This window comes from Pyxicephalus adspersus, chromosome 6 (assembly GCF_032062135.1).
Source record: "Pyxicephalus adspersus chromosome 6, UCB_Pads_2.0, whole genome shotgun sequence".
Classification (NCBI taxonomy): Eukaryota; Metazoa; Chordata; class Amphibia; order Anura; family Pyxicephalidae; genus Pyxicephalus; species Pyxicephalus adspersus.
The window spans coordinates 73,857,741-73,873,697 of record NC_092863.1 but is presented as its reverse complement, the minus strand read 5'-3'; the positions used below and the strand labels follow the sequence as shown (position 1 = coordinate 73,873,697).

The following is a 15,957-nucleotide window of genomic DNA, read 5'->3' as shown; positions in this document are numbered from 1 at the left end:
TCGGCCGAATAGCTGTCGAATCGAATAGTGAGCTATTCGACCAACACTAGTGACAACACACAAAAAAATTCAAAAGGAGCTACATTTTTATGAGATTAGATAAGTTACCGCCCATTTATTTTGGAAGAGCTGCCTAATGCAACATGCTACAATGCACCGTAACGCCTGGTTGTTGTGTTGTTGTGGTGCATTGCATTCAGGTCCTATACTCCGTGGGAAAACTCAACAGGAAGGATGGCAACATAGCAATGGTACCAGTTATTAAGTTTTACTTAAGCCTAAACCTTTTCTAAAACTTGGAAACTATTGAATAAATTACAATTTAAAATTTCAGTTGTATTTTAAAAGTGTAATTAAAAGTGCAATTTATATTTAAACATACATATACAATATATATAAAGAAAGACTTCACATACTTTATTAGAAATATAACATTTATTTGAATACAAGAGTATTTTTTTAGTATTTAGTATTTTCTATGAAGAGGAAGAGATGTTGATCTAACGCAAGCACAGTGAGATTGGTTCCCTTTTATTTTTCCCTTTACAGCAAAGAAGACGGAAAAGAAGAATGAAAATGGCAGGGCCTGGCACTTCCTCAGTGCCAGGACAAAGAGGAATCCCAGGACGATGTGGGACTGGATCGCGGGAAGGACCAGCGCCATCGTCGGGTCTGCAGGATTAAATGTAAGTGTGATTTTTTGTTTTAGGTTAAGTTTTATTTTAATAAAAATTGCTTAAATAAATATATAACAGGAGGTGAAGAAGATCAAATCGCTGTACAAAAAAAAGGGTACAGGAAAAATTCAGAGCTCCAGCAAAAAACAAAGAACTGTAAACAAAGAAAGGCTTAGTCTTCACGGACGTTTTCCCAGCGTTTAACCTTAGGGTTTAAAAGCCCATGTTTTAAATTCCCATGCATTCCAATGGGCTAATCTACACCAGTATGTTTTTTCTTGTGGCACGTTTTTCAGCTTTATTGATAACGCTCCCTCCAGCGCTATGAAAATTAAAAAGGATGGTTAAACGTGTCCATTGATTTCAGTAGGTGTGTTTCCCGCTTTTATAAATGCTTGAAACATAGACGCGGTAAAAACACAGGAAAATGCAGCATAGATTCTGTTTTCTAGCTTGTTAAAGGCAAGCTTTAAAACGCTGGTAAAAGTGCAAAAAAAAGAAAACATAAACACGGTTGGAACCGTCTGTGTAGACCCAGCCTAAAAGTAAATGTAATACACAAATAGGCAATATTTGAGCAGTATCACTACAGGTTTCAGACTTCTCAACAGAAGAACATGAACTCCAGAGAAAAACCAATAAGGCAAAAAAAAAAAAAGAGCAACACAAACCAGCATAGTGTAGTATTTAACAGAAACTGTGGATTATTAAAGCTTACAAACATATAGAGTCCCTCTATCTTTCAAAAAGAGACTTTTATTATGCTTGGGTAAGACGTGGGGGCAGCAAGTGTTTGTGCCCCCTCCTATCCATAAAAGGTCCTCTGGAAACTGGATTGCCAAAAAAGGAAGGGGGCAATCCACACAATGTGACCCCTGTAGTATAGCGTCCTGCAAGCACAGAGCTTTTTTGGAATCTGAAAGCCCCTTTAAGACTACTCATATTTTCTGGAAAGTGGGGTCTATTAATGAAAAGATGGTATCCATGTTTTTTTTTTTGTTTGTATGAAATAAAATTAACATTTTATGCCAAACTGTTAAAAAAATTAACATTTTATGCCAAACTATGCCAAAAATTACCTGTTTTAGTCATTTTTAATCGACATTCAGGCATTCTAAGGTGAACTTGAAAAACTGAAATAGAATGAAGAAAACAGGGCAGAAAAAAAAACAAAAGCAACTGTCAGACAGTAAGAAAAAAGAGTTGTAATAGTAATCTAAACAGCAAAAAAAAGCTAAATATAGGATAACAGGAGCAGAAGAAAGTACTAATAAAGATAAACTTTATGATTTTGCCCCAGAGCAAATACTGGGTTCCAGACAAATACTAACCCTTACAGACGGTCGACTTTGCCTCTGGTTTACTGACATGTCAACTAAATCGACTCAGTTCAGTTTGATTTGTAGAACATGTTTAAGTGCACCTTTTCCTGTCTTTAAAATGTTGGCAGGTATGGTATTTGTGCTGCTCTGCTGATTCCCCATAGTGCCCTCTCCAACCCCACTGCTACAAGCTGGCTGGCTTAAGGGAGAAAAATGAATAATACTGGCCATGTTTAGGGATAACACACCATGCTAAATGAACAGCCTAAACTTCTTTAGTAAATCGACCCAATTGTTTTCAATGAAGCAAATCACTCATAGATTGCATTGAGGAAACATTAAAGCTCAGCCACTACAAAGCATGAAGCAGAGACTGAACACTTAAGGAGCTAATATGATTTTCTATGTCCACATGTATATAAACACAAATATGTTGTTTATACATTTATACATTGCCACATATTGATGGAATCAGTTTCAAGCTGATTTGCTTTACAAGATTATCTAGAAAGCATATACAAAGAATATACAATTTCTAAGTAATTCATTTTACAAACCAGTTCTACAAGACCAAATCTGTCTCAATGCTCAGGACGGCATACGTTCAATATATAGTCTGTTTGTTCTTGCTAGGTTCAAGACAAGATCTTTTTCTTTTTAATATTTTGTATGAATCTATTCATTTAAGTGCAGAGAGATAAAATCTTTCCTTACATCTTCTGCAGGAAAGAAAATGTTATAAATCATACTGAATTTGTTCTGAGCAAACTCTTTTGATACTAGAGAAGTGTCCCTAAGGTATATTTTTCTACATATGGTGTGATAATAATAGTTATTATGCAGAGCCAACATCAGTAAATCAATATAAAATTCTGCAGGTGCCTTCACTTCTCGGCTGTGCACATGAGATTTATACTCTCAATTAGTGTACATAATTATATATTTAGGGGCCATAGTTATGCCTAATATTAAAAAAAATATTGATACACCTAGTTGCTGCAACAATAAAAGTAAAATGTAAATGATTAAATATAATTAAATATTTGATAAAATAATATATCTGAAATAAAATAAAATATTAGATTATGCAGCATATTTTCCATCATGGAACCCTGCCAGAAATAGGTACTCTGGAATTTTAGGTCCTCATTTAATGTAACCAGGTCATTATTGTGGGCTAATAGGGATGAAAATGCAATTGTGCTTTTTAAAGCAGGCATCTGTTTGTGTAACCAAATATTCTTGGGCATGTAAGAGAAACCTGATATAGGTGATAAAGGTTTTGCCAAATGCAGCCCCATTGCTGCCAAGGTTCCAAACACAAAATTGACTTTTGGTATAGTAAATTATGCTTTTATCGAAGCTGTCCAAAACATCTTAGGTCAGCATACAATTATTTTAAGGCTTCTCCTATTGTAAAAATGATAGATCTGGGACTCCTATGTGTGATATTTAGCAACATATTTAGGATGGTAAACATGCTTGCTGGAGGTGCAAATTCATGAATTTCATTTTATTGACTTAATGAATGAGCACTTATTAAGTGTGTGTGAACATTATTTTTTTACAATGGTAGTATAATTTGATATATTTTGTCTTTGACTATAAAGCAATGGACATTTCTCTTGATAGAAAACTGTCAAATGTCAGTGGGTGTACTTTTTAGACTTGTGGGTCTCAACTGTTGAAGATGCTGAAGTTTCCTAGAGGAAACTAACCCAAAAAGTCAAAGTGGAGCAAACATCTGCTGAGGTGTACCTTGGTTTTAGCTTTTAAAGAATTGTTTTATAGATTCCTCTATTAATAATCTTGCCTTATAAACCAGGGGTCGCCAGCCTTTTCAACCTCACAGACCACTAAATTCATAATCTTAATTCCCACGGACCATTAATATGATTTTTTTTAAAAAAGATAAATACATTTGTAAAATAATGATCTTCCTAATGGTGCCTGACAACGACTGTGGAGGCTCTGATTCATTGATCAGCTCACGGTAAAGTGAAGTATTACTATTGTCACTATTATCAATAGTTGTATTATCTTTGGTATATCTAAAGAAATGCAAAATATTTGTTTGCTTTTTATCACTCATTATGGGTTTATTTCATTTGAATCTAAGACAGAACATATGTTTTTCCGACTCTAGTACAGTTTGTTAATTTAGTGCAAGAATTTATTAGAATATTATTTTTGTTTTATAACTAATAAAACATAAAATTTGCAAAAAATGTCTAAATTTTTCTGTGGACCACCAACATTTTTGTTGTGGACCACTGGTTGGCGACCTCTGTTTTAAACAATTACTTGCCTTGCTGTTGTACTGATTTAATGCCTTGACTGTTTTCTGGATCATAAACCTGAAATAATTACCATATGCAGACAAGGAGTTCTAACTTTCTTTTCTAAGTATCTAAGTCCGTGACTCAACATGCAGCCAGGTAACTAAAATTTTAGAAGGAGGCTAGGAATGGCAACCACCAAATTTCTCTCACTAAGATATAATGTAATATATTTAATAAAATCTAATTAGCATTGTAAATTGTCACTGTAATCATCTGTACATACACACTCACAACTATTCTTTATTCTAATGAAATCAATTAAGTTAATGAATTTAACAGTAAAATGTTTATTTTCTTTTACTATAAACCTTCAGTTCAATGTCCTTGGTTTTGGAAAATAAAATGTAATTGTTCTTGCAACTAATTGTTTGTTAGTCTTTTCGAAAACACTTTTATCGAATTGAAACCCAGATAAATCTCTAAAAGTTCATGAAGAAATATGTACTCAATTTAAAAATAATCAATGTTTATTTTCTACCACAATTGCATGATTTTTTGTATGTAAGCCCTTTAAAAAAACTCATATTTAGTTATACATAAAGTCAATGAAAGTCAGTAAAGTATCCCATGTTGAGTACACAATGCCACATCCCGGGTTATAATAATTTGTACACAATTGAGGGAAACAAGAAAAAAGGGGACTTTCCAGGTATAGTAGCTTACATCAAATTAAAGGGTCTTCGTGTAATATATAGACAGTTTTTTGGATCAATTTATGTTAATAAAAACAACTTTGTTAATAAAAACAAATAAAAAAAAAAATACAAACTTGTTTTACATATGTTTTTTTTTTTTTTGCAACTCATGTAATTTACATGGTCAAAATTTTTCTCGACGCGTTTTGTGGATACAACACTTCTTCGGGTGGAATACATATTCTAATAAACAATCATATTTACATCAATAAATTTTACTCAAAACAAAATATCTAAATCTATGTTATAAATTTTATAGCATCACGAAAAAATATGTTCAAAAAAAGAGATGCAACTCCCTTCATGTACAGGCTGGAGAAGATGTACAAGCGATGACCAAACAAACCGCAGATGAGCAGACAACATCAATGGGTGCAACCCATTATTTTGTACAATAAAGTACCAATGGTTTCTATTATTTATATATTTGCATTTTTCTAATACCAACAGATAATTCAAAGCCCCCCTAAGGGAATAGATAAGTTTTATTAAGTGTGTATCAAAGAATTTGCTGCAATGAATGACTCATATGAACATATACTACACTCAATGAACATATACTACAAACTTTCTTTAGATCTGCTAATTGTGCATAAAAGTGTCCCATGTGTATACGGAAAAAAATCACCTAAGGAGGGGGGGGGTGATAATGACATGGTGCATTTCTATAATAGAATTCACCAAATACTATGTTTTTAAAGCTTCTTTGAATCCACTAATTATGTGCCAAAGATTTTCATTCGTTAAAGGAAACAAATTGCCAAAGAAAAACACAACAGAAATATGTGTATATACGCAAACCAACTATTTTCAGATAATAGTGCTACATACCCAAAAAAATTACCTTGCTGTTTGTCAACAAACATTCTTTAACATCTACGCCAGCAGATATAAAAAACTAAAGTTCTTGTGTAACATACAATATATACATAACTTTTAGTCAATTTCAAGCAAAAAAACATCCATATTGTATTGAGAGAACTTGTTACTTTGTTTGATGTATCACTCAATGATCCATTTCACTGCCTACATACCGTGTTAACCTGTAACCTTATAGGGAGAGAGGTGTCTGCTCATCCATGTCCACTCGTTCCCTATATATATGATATACAGTTAGGTCCATAAATATTTGGACAGGGACAACTTTTTTCTAATTATTTTCAGTTTTTTAATTTGTCCAATTACTTTTCAGCCCCGGAAATGAAGTGATTGTGTTAAGAAAAGGCTTTAACTCCTCATATTTTTATGCAATCTTTTTGTTCAACCCACTGAAATAAACCTAAAAGTCAGCAGTTCAACTGCATCTGGGTTGTTTCATTTAAATTTATTTGTGGTAATGTACAAAATCAAAATTAGAAAAAAGTTGTCGCAGTCCAAATATCTATAGACCTAACTGTATATATAGGAGATGCCTAAAAAGTCCCTTTTGCTTTTTTCCCTTAGTTATACATAAGACAAGGTTATGCAACTATTTAATTTTGTAAAATTTGAAGTGGGCATAACAATCTTCATTTAATTCTATTTCTTTTTAGGCACAAAGGATATAATGAAAAATACCGTCACAGGCTGGGGGGGGGGGGGGGGGGGGGGATGAAGACCAGTTACTCTGCACGAGGAAAGAAAGCATCATTGACTTGTCTTTATTGAGGGATAAGAATACATAAGGTGCCTAGATGCCTAATATAGCTTTTGTCCATATTTAAGATGTTATGATTAAACTGGTTACCTTCACACGTACAAATCATGAAATCACTGTCACGTTTGGGAGGATAGAGCCTCCAGGGGTGCAATGGCTTGCACAATAGTAGTGTGAGCTCTGAGAAGGCCTAAGGTGCATAATCTAAGGTTGTGGTCCTTGGACACACCAGGGCGGGCAAAACAGAGTGTGGTACTAAATCAGTAGGCAGGAGAATAGTCAAGGAAGGCCGGGGTAGAGGCAGGCAGCAAGTAAGAAAGGTTAGGAACAAGCCAGGGGTCAGGAACCAGAAATCCAGGAAATAGACACCTTTGAGACGGGGCCACCGCAGACACTGGGAACACAGGAGACATAGCGACAGCAGGCACAGGTGACACGGGGATCACTGCAGACACAGAGAAACACTGGAACAGCACAAGGGAACTCTATTTTAGAATTTCCCCCTGCATAATTATCTCAGATTAATGAGAAAAGGAAAAGGAATAGAATGTTGCACAAGTATATACCCCAAATGAGGATACCTAGTACTGCCCAAGTAGGTTGTGATCCCTATTTGCAGCAATTTACTCAATATTTCCAAAAAGGTTGTTGTTGTATTTCCTTGGTCTTGTAAAGACCTTTCTAGATACAGTATGTAGTAAGACTGTCTAAGCTCAGGCTGTTTTTTGCTGCTGTTGAGCATAATCTAGTATATTTATATCTAGTATATCTAGTATATATACAAGCGTTTCTATCTGGGTTGGTAATATCTATTTGCTCAGCCAGTCACTTAGATTCATATCCTAGTTTTGTTAGCTTGGGAGATGACACATATTTTTGGTTTTCTAGGCTCCAATCAGTTGGGATGGTGTGTTGTGTTTAATGTCCCCTGAACTTGAGCCCAAGGGCTTTTGTGTTTGAGGAATCTCCATTTCCGTCAGAGGGCTACAAGATACTGATCTACTTACCTACATAATAATTTTTGTTAGCGTTGGATGGTTGTAGACCTGTATAGCTTCTGAAATCACAGAAAATATATTAAGATGATTTGATTCAGCTTGTTTTTGACACAAAATGCATTTGGACTATCCTGATTGTGCCTCACACTTCTTTATATATTTTGCAGTAAACAATAAATAATTAATGATGTCCTATACACTAACTGGAACTGATGCCGATTCCTTTAGTTCCCTGGAGAAAGAACTAGCTTTGAGATGAATGTGCCTAGAAGGTACAATCAAATGCACTGGGACATTTCATTGTAGTCTATCTGGAGGTCACTTACTGGGACCTCAAGTTAAATAGCATTTTACCTCTGCCAAAGAAAGTAAAAAAAAGGAATATTTTGTAATTAAAGGACAATATATATTTGTTTACGGATGCATTATTACATATTGAATTTTATCTTCTTATTGTAAGACTTTAATTACATTTCTGTCTTTGTGTTACAGTTTTGTACTGTACATTTCAAAGTAACAAATTCATTTCTTGTAAATCTCTCTGACAAGCTTGCATATTAAGCCATCTATTCTTGTGACCTGACATATAACGCCAGTATCTGGATGGCTACAGTTTCTGGCCTGCATGCTGTTTTCTCCTGAGTATTGGTAATTAAGTCTAGTTAGCTGTCACAGGACTCATGGCAGCAGTTTCATACTTTTACAGTAGACTGTTTATTTTGTGCTAACAAAAAGCATTATAGAGAGAGTATATATTGTCTTTTTAAGGTTTTTAGATCATGATCACATGATAAACGCAATGTAAGCACTTGTATAACTGTATATATCCTAATAGATAGATTTTATTCATGCTCATGATCATACAGACATTTTATGTGATACATAAACTTGCTGTGGTTAGTAATTTAGCAAAGCAAGTATGGAGAAAGATAATCATCAAGTGATTGACAAAAAGGGCCAAACTGGTGATGGACAAACCTGGTAGATATTGGCATTCCTTCATGGAATTGAAATGATAGTGATTGTGTAAGAGCCAAATACATGTAAATGCGTCCAAGTGAACATTTGAAGACCACGAAAGATGGTTGACTGCAATCAGATTTATTATTGCTAAAAACCTAGATGTTTCTAGCAAGTTTCCTTATGGATTATCTGTACAGCACCTACGTCTAGATTGGCAATACAAATGGTTAAATCAATAATTGTAAACTTTACATTTAGTTATGTGTTAATTGTATTATTGTTTCTCTTATATAAATGGCTTGTAGTTTATATTCATTTTTTTGGAGTTTATTTATAAAAGGCTACCCACACAGATATAAATGTGCTTCCTGCAAGTGTCATATTATTCCATGATGCATCAGGTATACTTATCATATATCAAGAACAGGAGATGAGGGAAAAATCCACAAGTGGGGGGTAACTGTCTAGGAGGGGAAGATTGCCTCTCACTGCAAGTCACTGAGAGAGGGATTAAAGGGATATCTTACCATTTTAAATATATTAAAAAATGATAAGGTTCCAACCAATTCATAATCTACCCCCATACATATTCTGACTTTTAAAAAAGTTGATTCAATAGGGCTGATTTATTAAAGCTTTTCAAGACTAGAGAGGATACACTTTTTTAAGTGAACCTGGGTGATTTAAAAAAAATCTGAAAAAGATCTGGGAAAGGAAAAACATTTGCTAACAAACAGGAAATGACTTTTATAAATCCATTTCAGGTTTACTGAATTACTCAGGTTCACAAATGAAAGTGTATCTTCTCTAGCCTTGTAGAGCTTTAATAAATCAGACCCTATGTGGGGGCAGACCTATTAATTTAGACCTATTGGTACCTTTTTTAATCTTTGTGATATATTTCCAACTAAATCGAACAATAATTAGGTTATTTAAAAAATAAAAAAGTCCTAGTGATATTTTTATTCAGTTAAGAATTGTTATGCATCTGCTGAATCAAGAGAAGTGAGTTTCCATAATGCTGGGTGATAAAGCTGGTACAGGAAGTTTCTGCTGGAGTTTATTGGAAGTCTGTTTGTGATTCTTCATACTGGCATCAACCCACTGGGGGACAGACCCTTTAATTCATTTCTAAAACAAAGAATTAATTACAAAATAGCCAGATCTGGTTTGTTTTGGAGCAAACTGTATAGTTTATTTTGTGTAATAGCGTAAATTAGTGTTCTTGCTGAACAGCTTATTAGTGGTTTTGTGAAATTCTGCAATGAAAACTAAAATCATCATTTGACTTACTCATACACATATAAAACACTATTATCAAACGCACTGTCATGGACTTGGCAGTAGTCCTAATGGTCTATATAACTGGGACAGCGCTTCCACAGAATGCATCTTGTCCCTGTGCAACTAGAATTTTCAATTTGCAACATCCCAGCAGTATGTAGAATAGCTCTTCTCCCTCTGCCAGGGCTAATGAAGGGATTGGCACTTAGTGATATTATTTTATTTATTTTCAGAATTCACAATGCAGTAACAGATGCTTAAACAGATTCCTAGTTCTTTTGCAACATCAGTCCCAATGTGTTTGATTCCTTGGCTTGTTTGTGAAAAATCAAAAATACCAGCTGTTTCAAATTGAGAAAACACAGCAATCTTTGTTGACTGGTCCCACTCCTGTGCTCACTATAAAGCCCCAGAATAAATGCTGGACATGAAACCTCTCAGCCCACACAAAGTACAAACTTAGGAAGCCGCTGCTCAGTGCCATTCATAGTAATCTGAACCGCATTGCATCTGTTACTGGGGCTGAGTGCAACACGGAGACAATAATAGTAATTGGAATCTTTCTACGCATATTGTGAATAGAAAGTTGGAAGAAGAATAAAGATATTAACATATCATGGAAGCTTTAAAATGTTTTGTTCACTAAACCTTTGGGGCGAAGATTCAATTCTGTGACAGTTCAATGCCTGAAGTACAAGATACATTTATATTCTTGCTTTGGATAGTAACACAATTCAAGCAACTGCTAGATAGAATACAATAACAGTTTTTATATGCTTTTGCCCTGAGAGCAAGTCTTGTTTTATAAAGAAAAAGGGGAATGTTTACTTCAACCCCTTTTCCTGGCCACCCCAAATTTATGTCTAGATAAATAGATTTTTATATTTATACTTAGTTACACTTTCTAGTCAATAAAATACCAGCTACTAGAGCATTATTTTTACTTCATATTACATTTTTGTAAGGTGAATTTGTTTTCCTTTTAGATAAAAACTGTAATCTAATGACCTGGTGACATCTTCAAACCTTTTGATGTTCAGATTATCTGAAAAGACGTTATTTTATTGATCTTGGACATTCACAACAAAATCAAAGTAAAGCGTTGTATGATGTTAAGGTTAAACCATAATGCTCTAACAAGAAGACTTTATGATACAGGTCATTCCTTTAGATGTATTAGCTATTTTACAAGGGTAAGATTTCCACGTAGATTTTAGTTATGCTGATTATGACATGCTCTTGGAGCAAGATTCTATAATACTTAAAAAAAAAATTTTTTGGGGGGGAGGGGGTTCTGGTGATAAAAAAGGCATGTTCAAACAAATAATTTATTATATTTTAAATCATTTAAAACCTATTTTTGTATGTGAAATTCACTTCAGTTGCTGTCCCCCACCAAAGCATACAATATAATGCAGCTTTTCTCAAGCAGAGTTCTGTACACCTTTGCTGCTATAGGTTCCCTGAGCACTGGAGGATTGATCTTTCACCTGACTAGTTCTGACACCAATGCTACTTGGAAAAACAAGCAGTATGAGACCAGTGAAGCCTCTTCTTTTAAGGGGGCCTGCTGAAAGATGACTTTCCATTGTAATATAGCCCTTCTCCAACGTACAACTAATTTTGATGTTTGCGTTCCTTTGTAGTTATATTAGGTAACTAACAGATATATTTCTTGCCAGTTGCTTTCTCTTGATGATTGTAATGTGAAAAGATGGAACTGAAAGTAACAAATACTGGACAGCTATAGAAAGTTCTTTTAAGATTCACATTTACCTGGAAGTGCCACTGAAGGACTTTGTATTTGCAATTCTTAGCTATGACAAATTTCTCCTGGAATGATCCAGTTACACATTGTACCTTAATTCATGATTACTAAAAAAAGTTAAATAGCCCATTTTTTTACAATTTTGTATAGAGTAAGAAATTGGTAAAGCCTCAATCAGGTTACTGTTGGCTGTCTCTTTCCTTCTAAGAAGATTTCCCTTTATTGGTTGATTTTCCCTCCCTGGTCTATTTAAAAAACAAAAGCACAGCAATCATCAAAAATAAGAAAAATGGCTGAATCTTGGCTGGGTGAATAATTTATTAATAGACCCCTAAGTGTTACAAATTGTTAACACATACAGAACATTAATTTTTAAAGCATTGCATGGTGGACTTACATGTGAGCAACCATAAGCTGCTCTGGAAAATCATAGATGAAGATTGAGAGTTTGAATCTTATGGCCTGCCAAAGGTAGATATAGACAACTTTTTTTCAGACACTCCTTATAGACACATCTCTCCAAAATATCTAAAAGAAGTGTCCCTGTTTATAAAAACAAATCATGATCTCAGTTTTATTGTCCTGTGTGTGCTGGGAAATAATGATAAAATTAACCTTTTGTTAATAATGGCCAGTAAAGAAATGGAGAAAGGGAAATGTACTTTTTTGCCAATATTTGATCTATAACTATAGCTTCATAAAATATAGTTATTAAAATTCAAATGATCAATAGCATATGTAGATTTGTTGTCAGGCACATAAAAAAATAGCAATGCTGTGTGAAATGATGAACCTGCAGGGGATTAAATTAAAACACTATGTTCCTCTAAACAGAAATCACTTGACAATATGTAATCAAGTCTGAAAATATATGGGGAACAGGAGTCAATTGTGCCAATATACAGACAACAAAATGGAAATTAGGATAATACACTGGTGACAAACACACAATTACGATGACAATTTGTAGGCAATTGTGACAATTATGCACCAGCACATGGGCAATTGCTACTACTAAAATATGTAGGCAATAAACTGGGGATTATGTCAATACACTGGCAACAAACAGGCAGTTGTAACCTCATTTAGGCACCATACAGGAAATCATAACAATATGTAAGTAATAAATAGGAAATTGTCCCAATATCCTAGTGACAATACCAGTGACCATACCTGAAGCCCAGACATTAGGAATACAGCTCTATGGCCAGTATAGTACAGAGAGGCCTGGAAAAATATTACTGGTGTCAGAGATGCTACTTATCTATGAGAAAGAAAAGGCACCTTCATTAGCTGTGCCAGTGCCACTTAATATCTATCCACCTGCCAATGACTGCACTTCTACAGCAACCTACAACTGGCTGTACTTGTGGCCTAAAAAAACTGCTTCACACTTCAGCAGCCAGGTGCATGCAAACTGCAGGATCACTGCTTGTAGAATTCTTAGGAGCTGATCCAACTGTAATGAGTGTAGCCATATAAAGGCGGGGATCAGGAATTCTCTTAAAGGTAAACTATAGAGGGGTTTCGTCAAGTTCTGCATTGCAGCCGGCAGATGCAGTTAGAATTACCTGGGACTTAACCTGGCAGCTGTGCTGTCAGCCATTAGTAGAGGAACCCCCATCCACAAATCTCCTTCTCCCACACAATCTCCTCCTCTGCACAGTAGGTTGTACAGTTATGGAAGCAGGAGCTTCAGTTTAGGACATGCCGAGGTGAAGAAAAGCTGCGATGAGTTCTGCATACTGCTTTCTTTACTAAAAACTCTTCAGAGGAAGGTAAAAATGTTTTTTTTTTATTAATTCACTATTGACTGGAAAGGGCTAGAGTTGGAAATATGCCATTTCAAAAAAATATTTTCCGTTTGTGCAAATACATGAGTTCAAAGTCTCCCCCCCCCCCAACTTCTATCATATCCCCACACTCTGAAATTGCATTCCCCTAATTATTTTCATATATTTACATTATTTTCTATATTCTTTGTTTCTATAATGCTCTTCCTGTATCTCCCTCCTTCAACACTCTTTCAATCTTTCCCTTCCCTTCTTTCTACTTTGCATTCTCCATTTTCTATTCCTCTATAGTTTTTTTATATTTATCATTATATTCATAGTTCACTGGTCACACAAACTCCCTGTGATCTGTAAATATTTCAGGGGTTCCGTGAGACCTAAAAACAGTTTCAAAGTTTCCTCAAGCATAAAAAAGCTGGTGTAAAGCATCTCAGCAGCAACATGAAAGATTTAGATATTTTACGCTACATTTAGAAAAAGAACTGAGGGCAGTCCAGGGCAGGCTGGGCCACAGCAGACATTTCATTGGCTGTGTTATCATAGACAGTCCACATGTCATCCAAACGTGGCAGAAGTGCAAGTCTAAATATATATATAAATTTATATAAATATTTATATATTATTACTACTGATATTTATAATATAGTTTAAGGAGAATCATGGCATTTTAACATTAAGCAAACAAAGTTTTTAACAATGTGGCATTACAAATGAAAAGCTGGTGTGTGATTTGTCGTTATGGATATTATACACTTCTGCTATTAGTGTCTTACCATAAGCCAGATTGTGTACATTTAAACAAATAAAGTAAACACTTGCTACATAAACCCATACTGTTCTATACTTCTTATATAAAGCCATTATGTGCAGTATTCTTCTTTGTGTACAAATATGTTCAATAGAGCCAAAACTTTGTGACAGCTCGTTTGTCTGGCGGTGGTATAAATGGAAGTGTGAAGGTTTAATGGGCTGCTTTCAGCATGATATATTTTTGAAAAGAAGCTGTGATTCCAAATGGAAACAGCTTTGGAACAAAGCAATGGTGCAGCAGGAGGCATCATAATTAATAAGGGGCAGCCACTGCCGTGATGTTTAATGTAACATGACAACTCTGAGCTTTGCCTAGTAAACAGCATGGAATCACATTTTCAATGACAGACTTTGTCATTAATTCTAACTTGAAAATGAGATACTATTAGGTAGTTCAGTACGTAGTGCCACATCTCCACAAAACACATACCATTACATCAACCCTCCGAAGCATTTAGTACAGATGGGGTGTGATGTGAAAATGATTTGTGGATATCTTGTACTCTTGTCCTTGTTCTAATGTTTTAGTAAACAAAAAAATTGAAGATGCTTATGATGTCTGTCATATTCCCTTTATCGTAAAAAGTGTCAGGCTTTTAGGATTGATTGCATTGCCCATAAAAGTGGCAATAAAATGATTTCCTTTTAAATCTTGGTCTACAATTAAATGTAAAATATTATCATAGAGAACAAAATTGAACACAGTTTTTGTTTTTCCTAAAGGACACTGAAGGTGGTTTCAGGGAAACATTGTTGAACTTAAGTGTTACACATGCCTTAAATGACATGTAAACAGTATTTTACTTTCAAATACAATTGATCTTTATGTTATTAATATACAAACTATAACCTATTTTCTGTTTCATTTTACCCATGTATTTGTCTTCTATAAATATTAATGGATATAAATATTTTATTTTTCTATGTCTTTTTCTAGGGTTTGCTTGGCAAAATATAAACATTTGTCATCCACAATGCAAATGATCCTTCAAATGCATGGCAGAGCAAAGAATATACCAGACTACATTTGCCTTGAAGTCATCCAAAAGTGCTATACACAATCCATATTTCCTCTGAACAACACATTAATAAAGGAAGCAACATATACAAATGTTGGAGAATAAAAGAGGTTCCCCCTAAAAATAATGCATGCTCACACCTTTAAAAATTATTCTAATATACTATTTCCCCCATGTTTTCTATTATCCTCATCAGTAATAATCTGGATGAATACCTGGGCTACCATTGATGCTTTCATTTTGAAAATGATAGTTGTTTGGCTTTTGCATTAAATGTTTGATTTAGTAGTTTCTAAATCACTGACCCAGAAAAAGTCAGGTCTTATCTATATTAGAGGTGCTCATAACTGAAAAAGTCTCACTTGGATCCAGTCTGGGAACAAAGAACTCAGATTTGGAAATTCCAAATCGAATATTTGTCAGCCAGTGTGGCTGCTAGATGATGACAGTTCTGATCATTTGATGGCCTTATATACCTGTTAGTACAATTGCTCAAATTCAGAGTCCGAGGTCAGAACTGACATCTATCAGAATTATCTGACTGCCACTAATCTGTATATTGTTTTAAGGTTTGTGACTTAAATAAACCTTTCAAAATAATATTCCATATTATTTCTTTGTACAAATTTACCTTTCAATTAGTTTTTAAT

General features: G+C 34.5%; 1 long non-coding RNA gene across 1 annotated transcript in view; it reads right to left on the bottom strand.

The window, feature by feature from the left end:
• Positions 1-422: 422 nt before the first annotated feature.
• LOC140332573 (uncharacterized) overlaps positions 423-15,957 on the bottom strand; it is an 81,982-nt gene continuing 66,447 nt past the window's right edge. Inside the window, exon 3 of the long non-coding RNA XR_011921178.1 lies at positions 423-672. This is a non-coding gene — a long non-coding RNA (uncharacterized lncRNA). The remainder of the gene's footprint in view (positions 673-15,957) is intronic.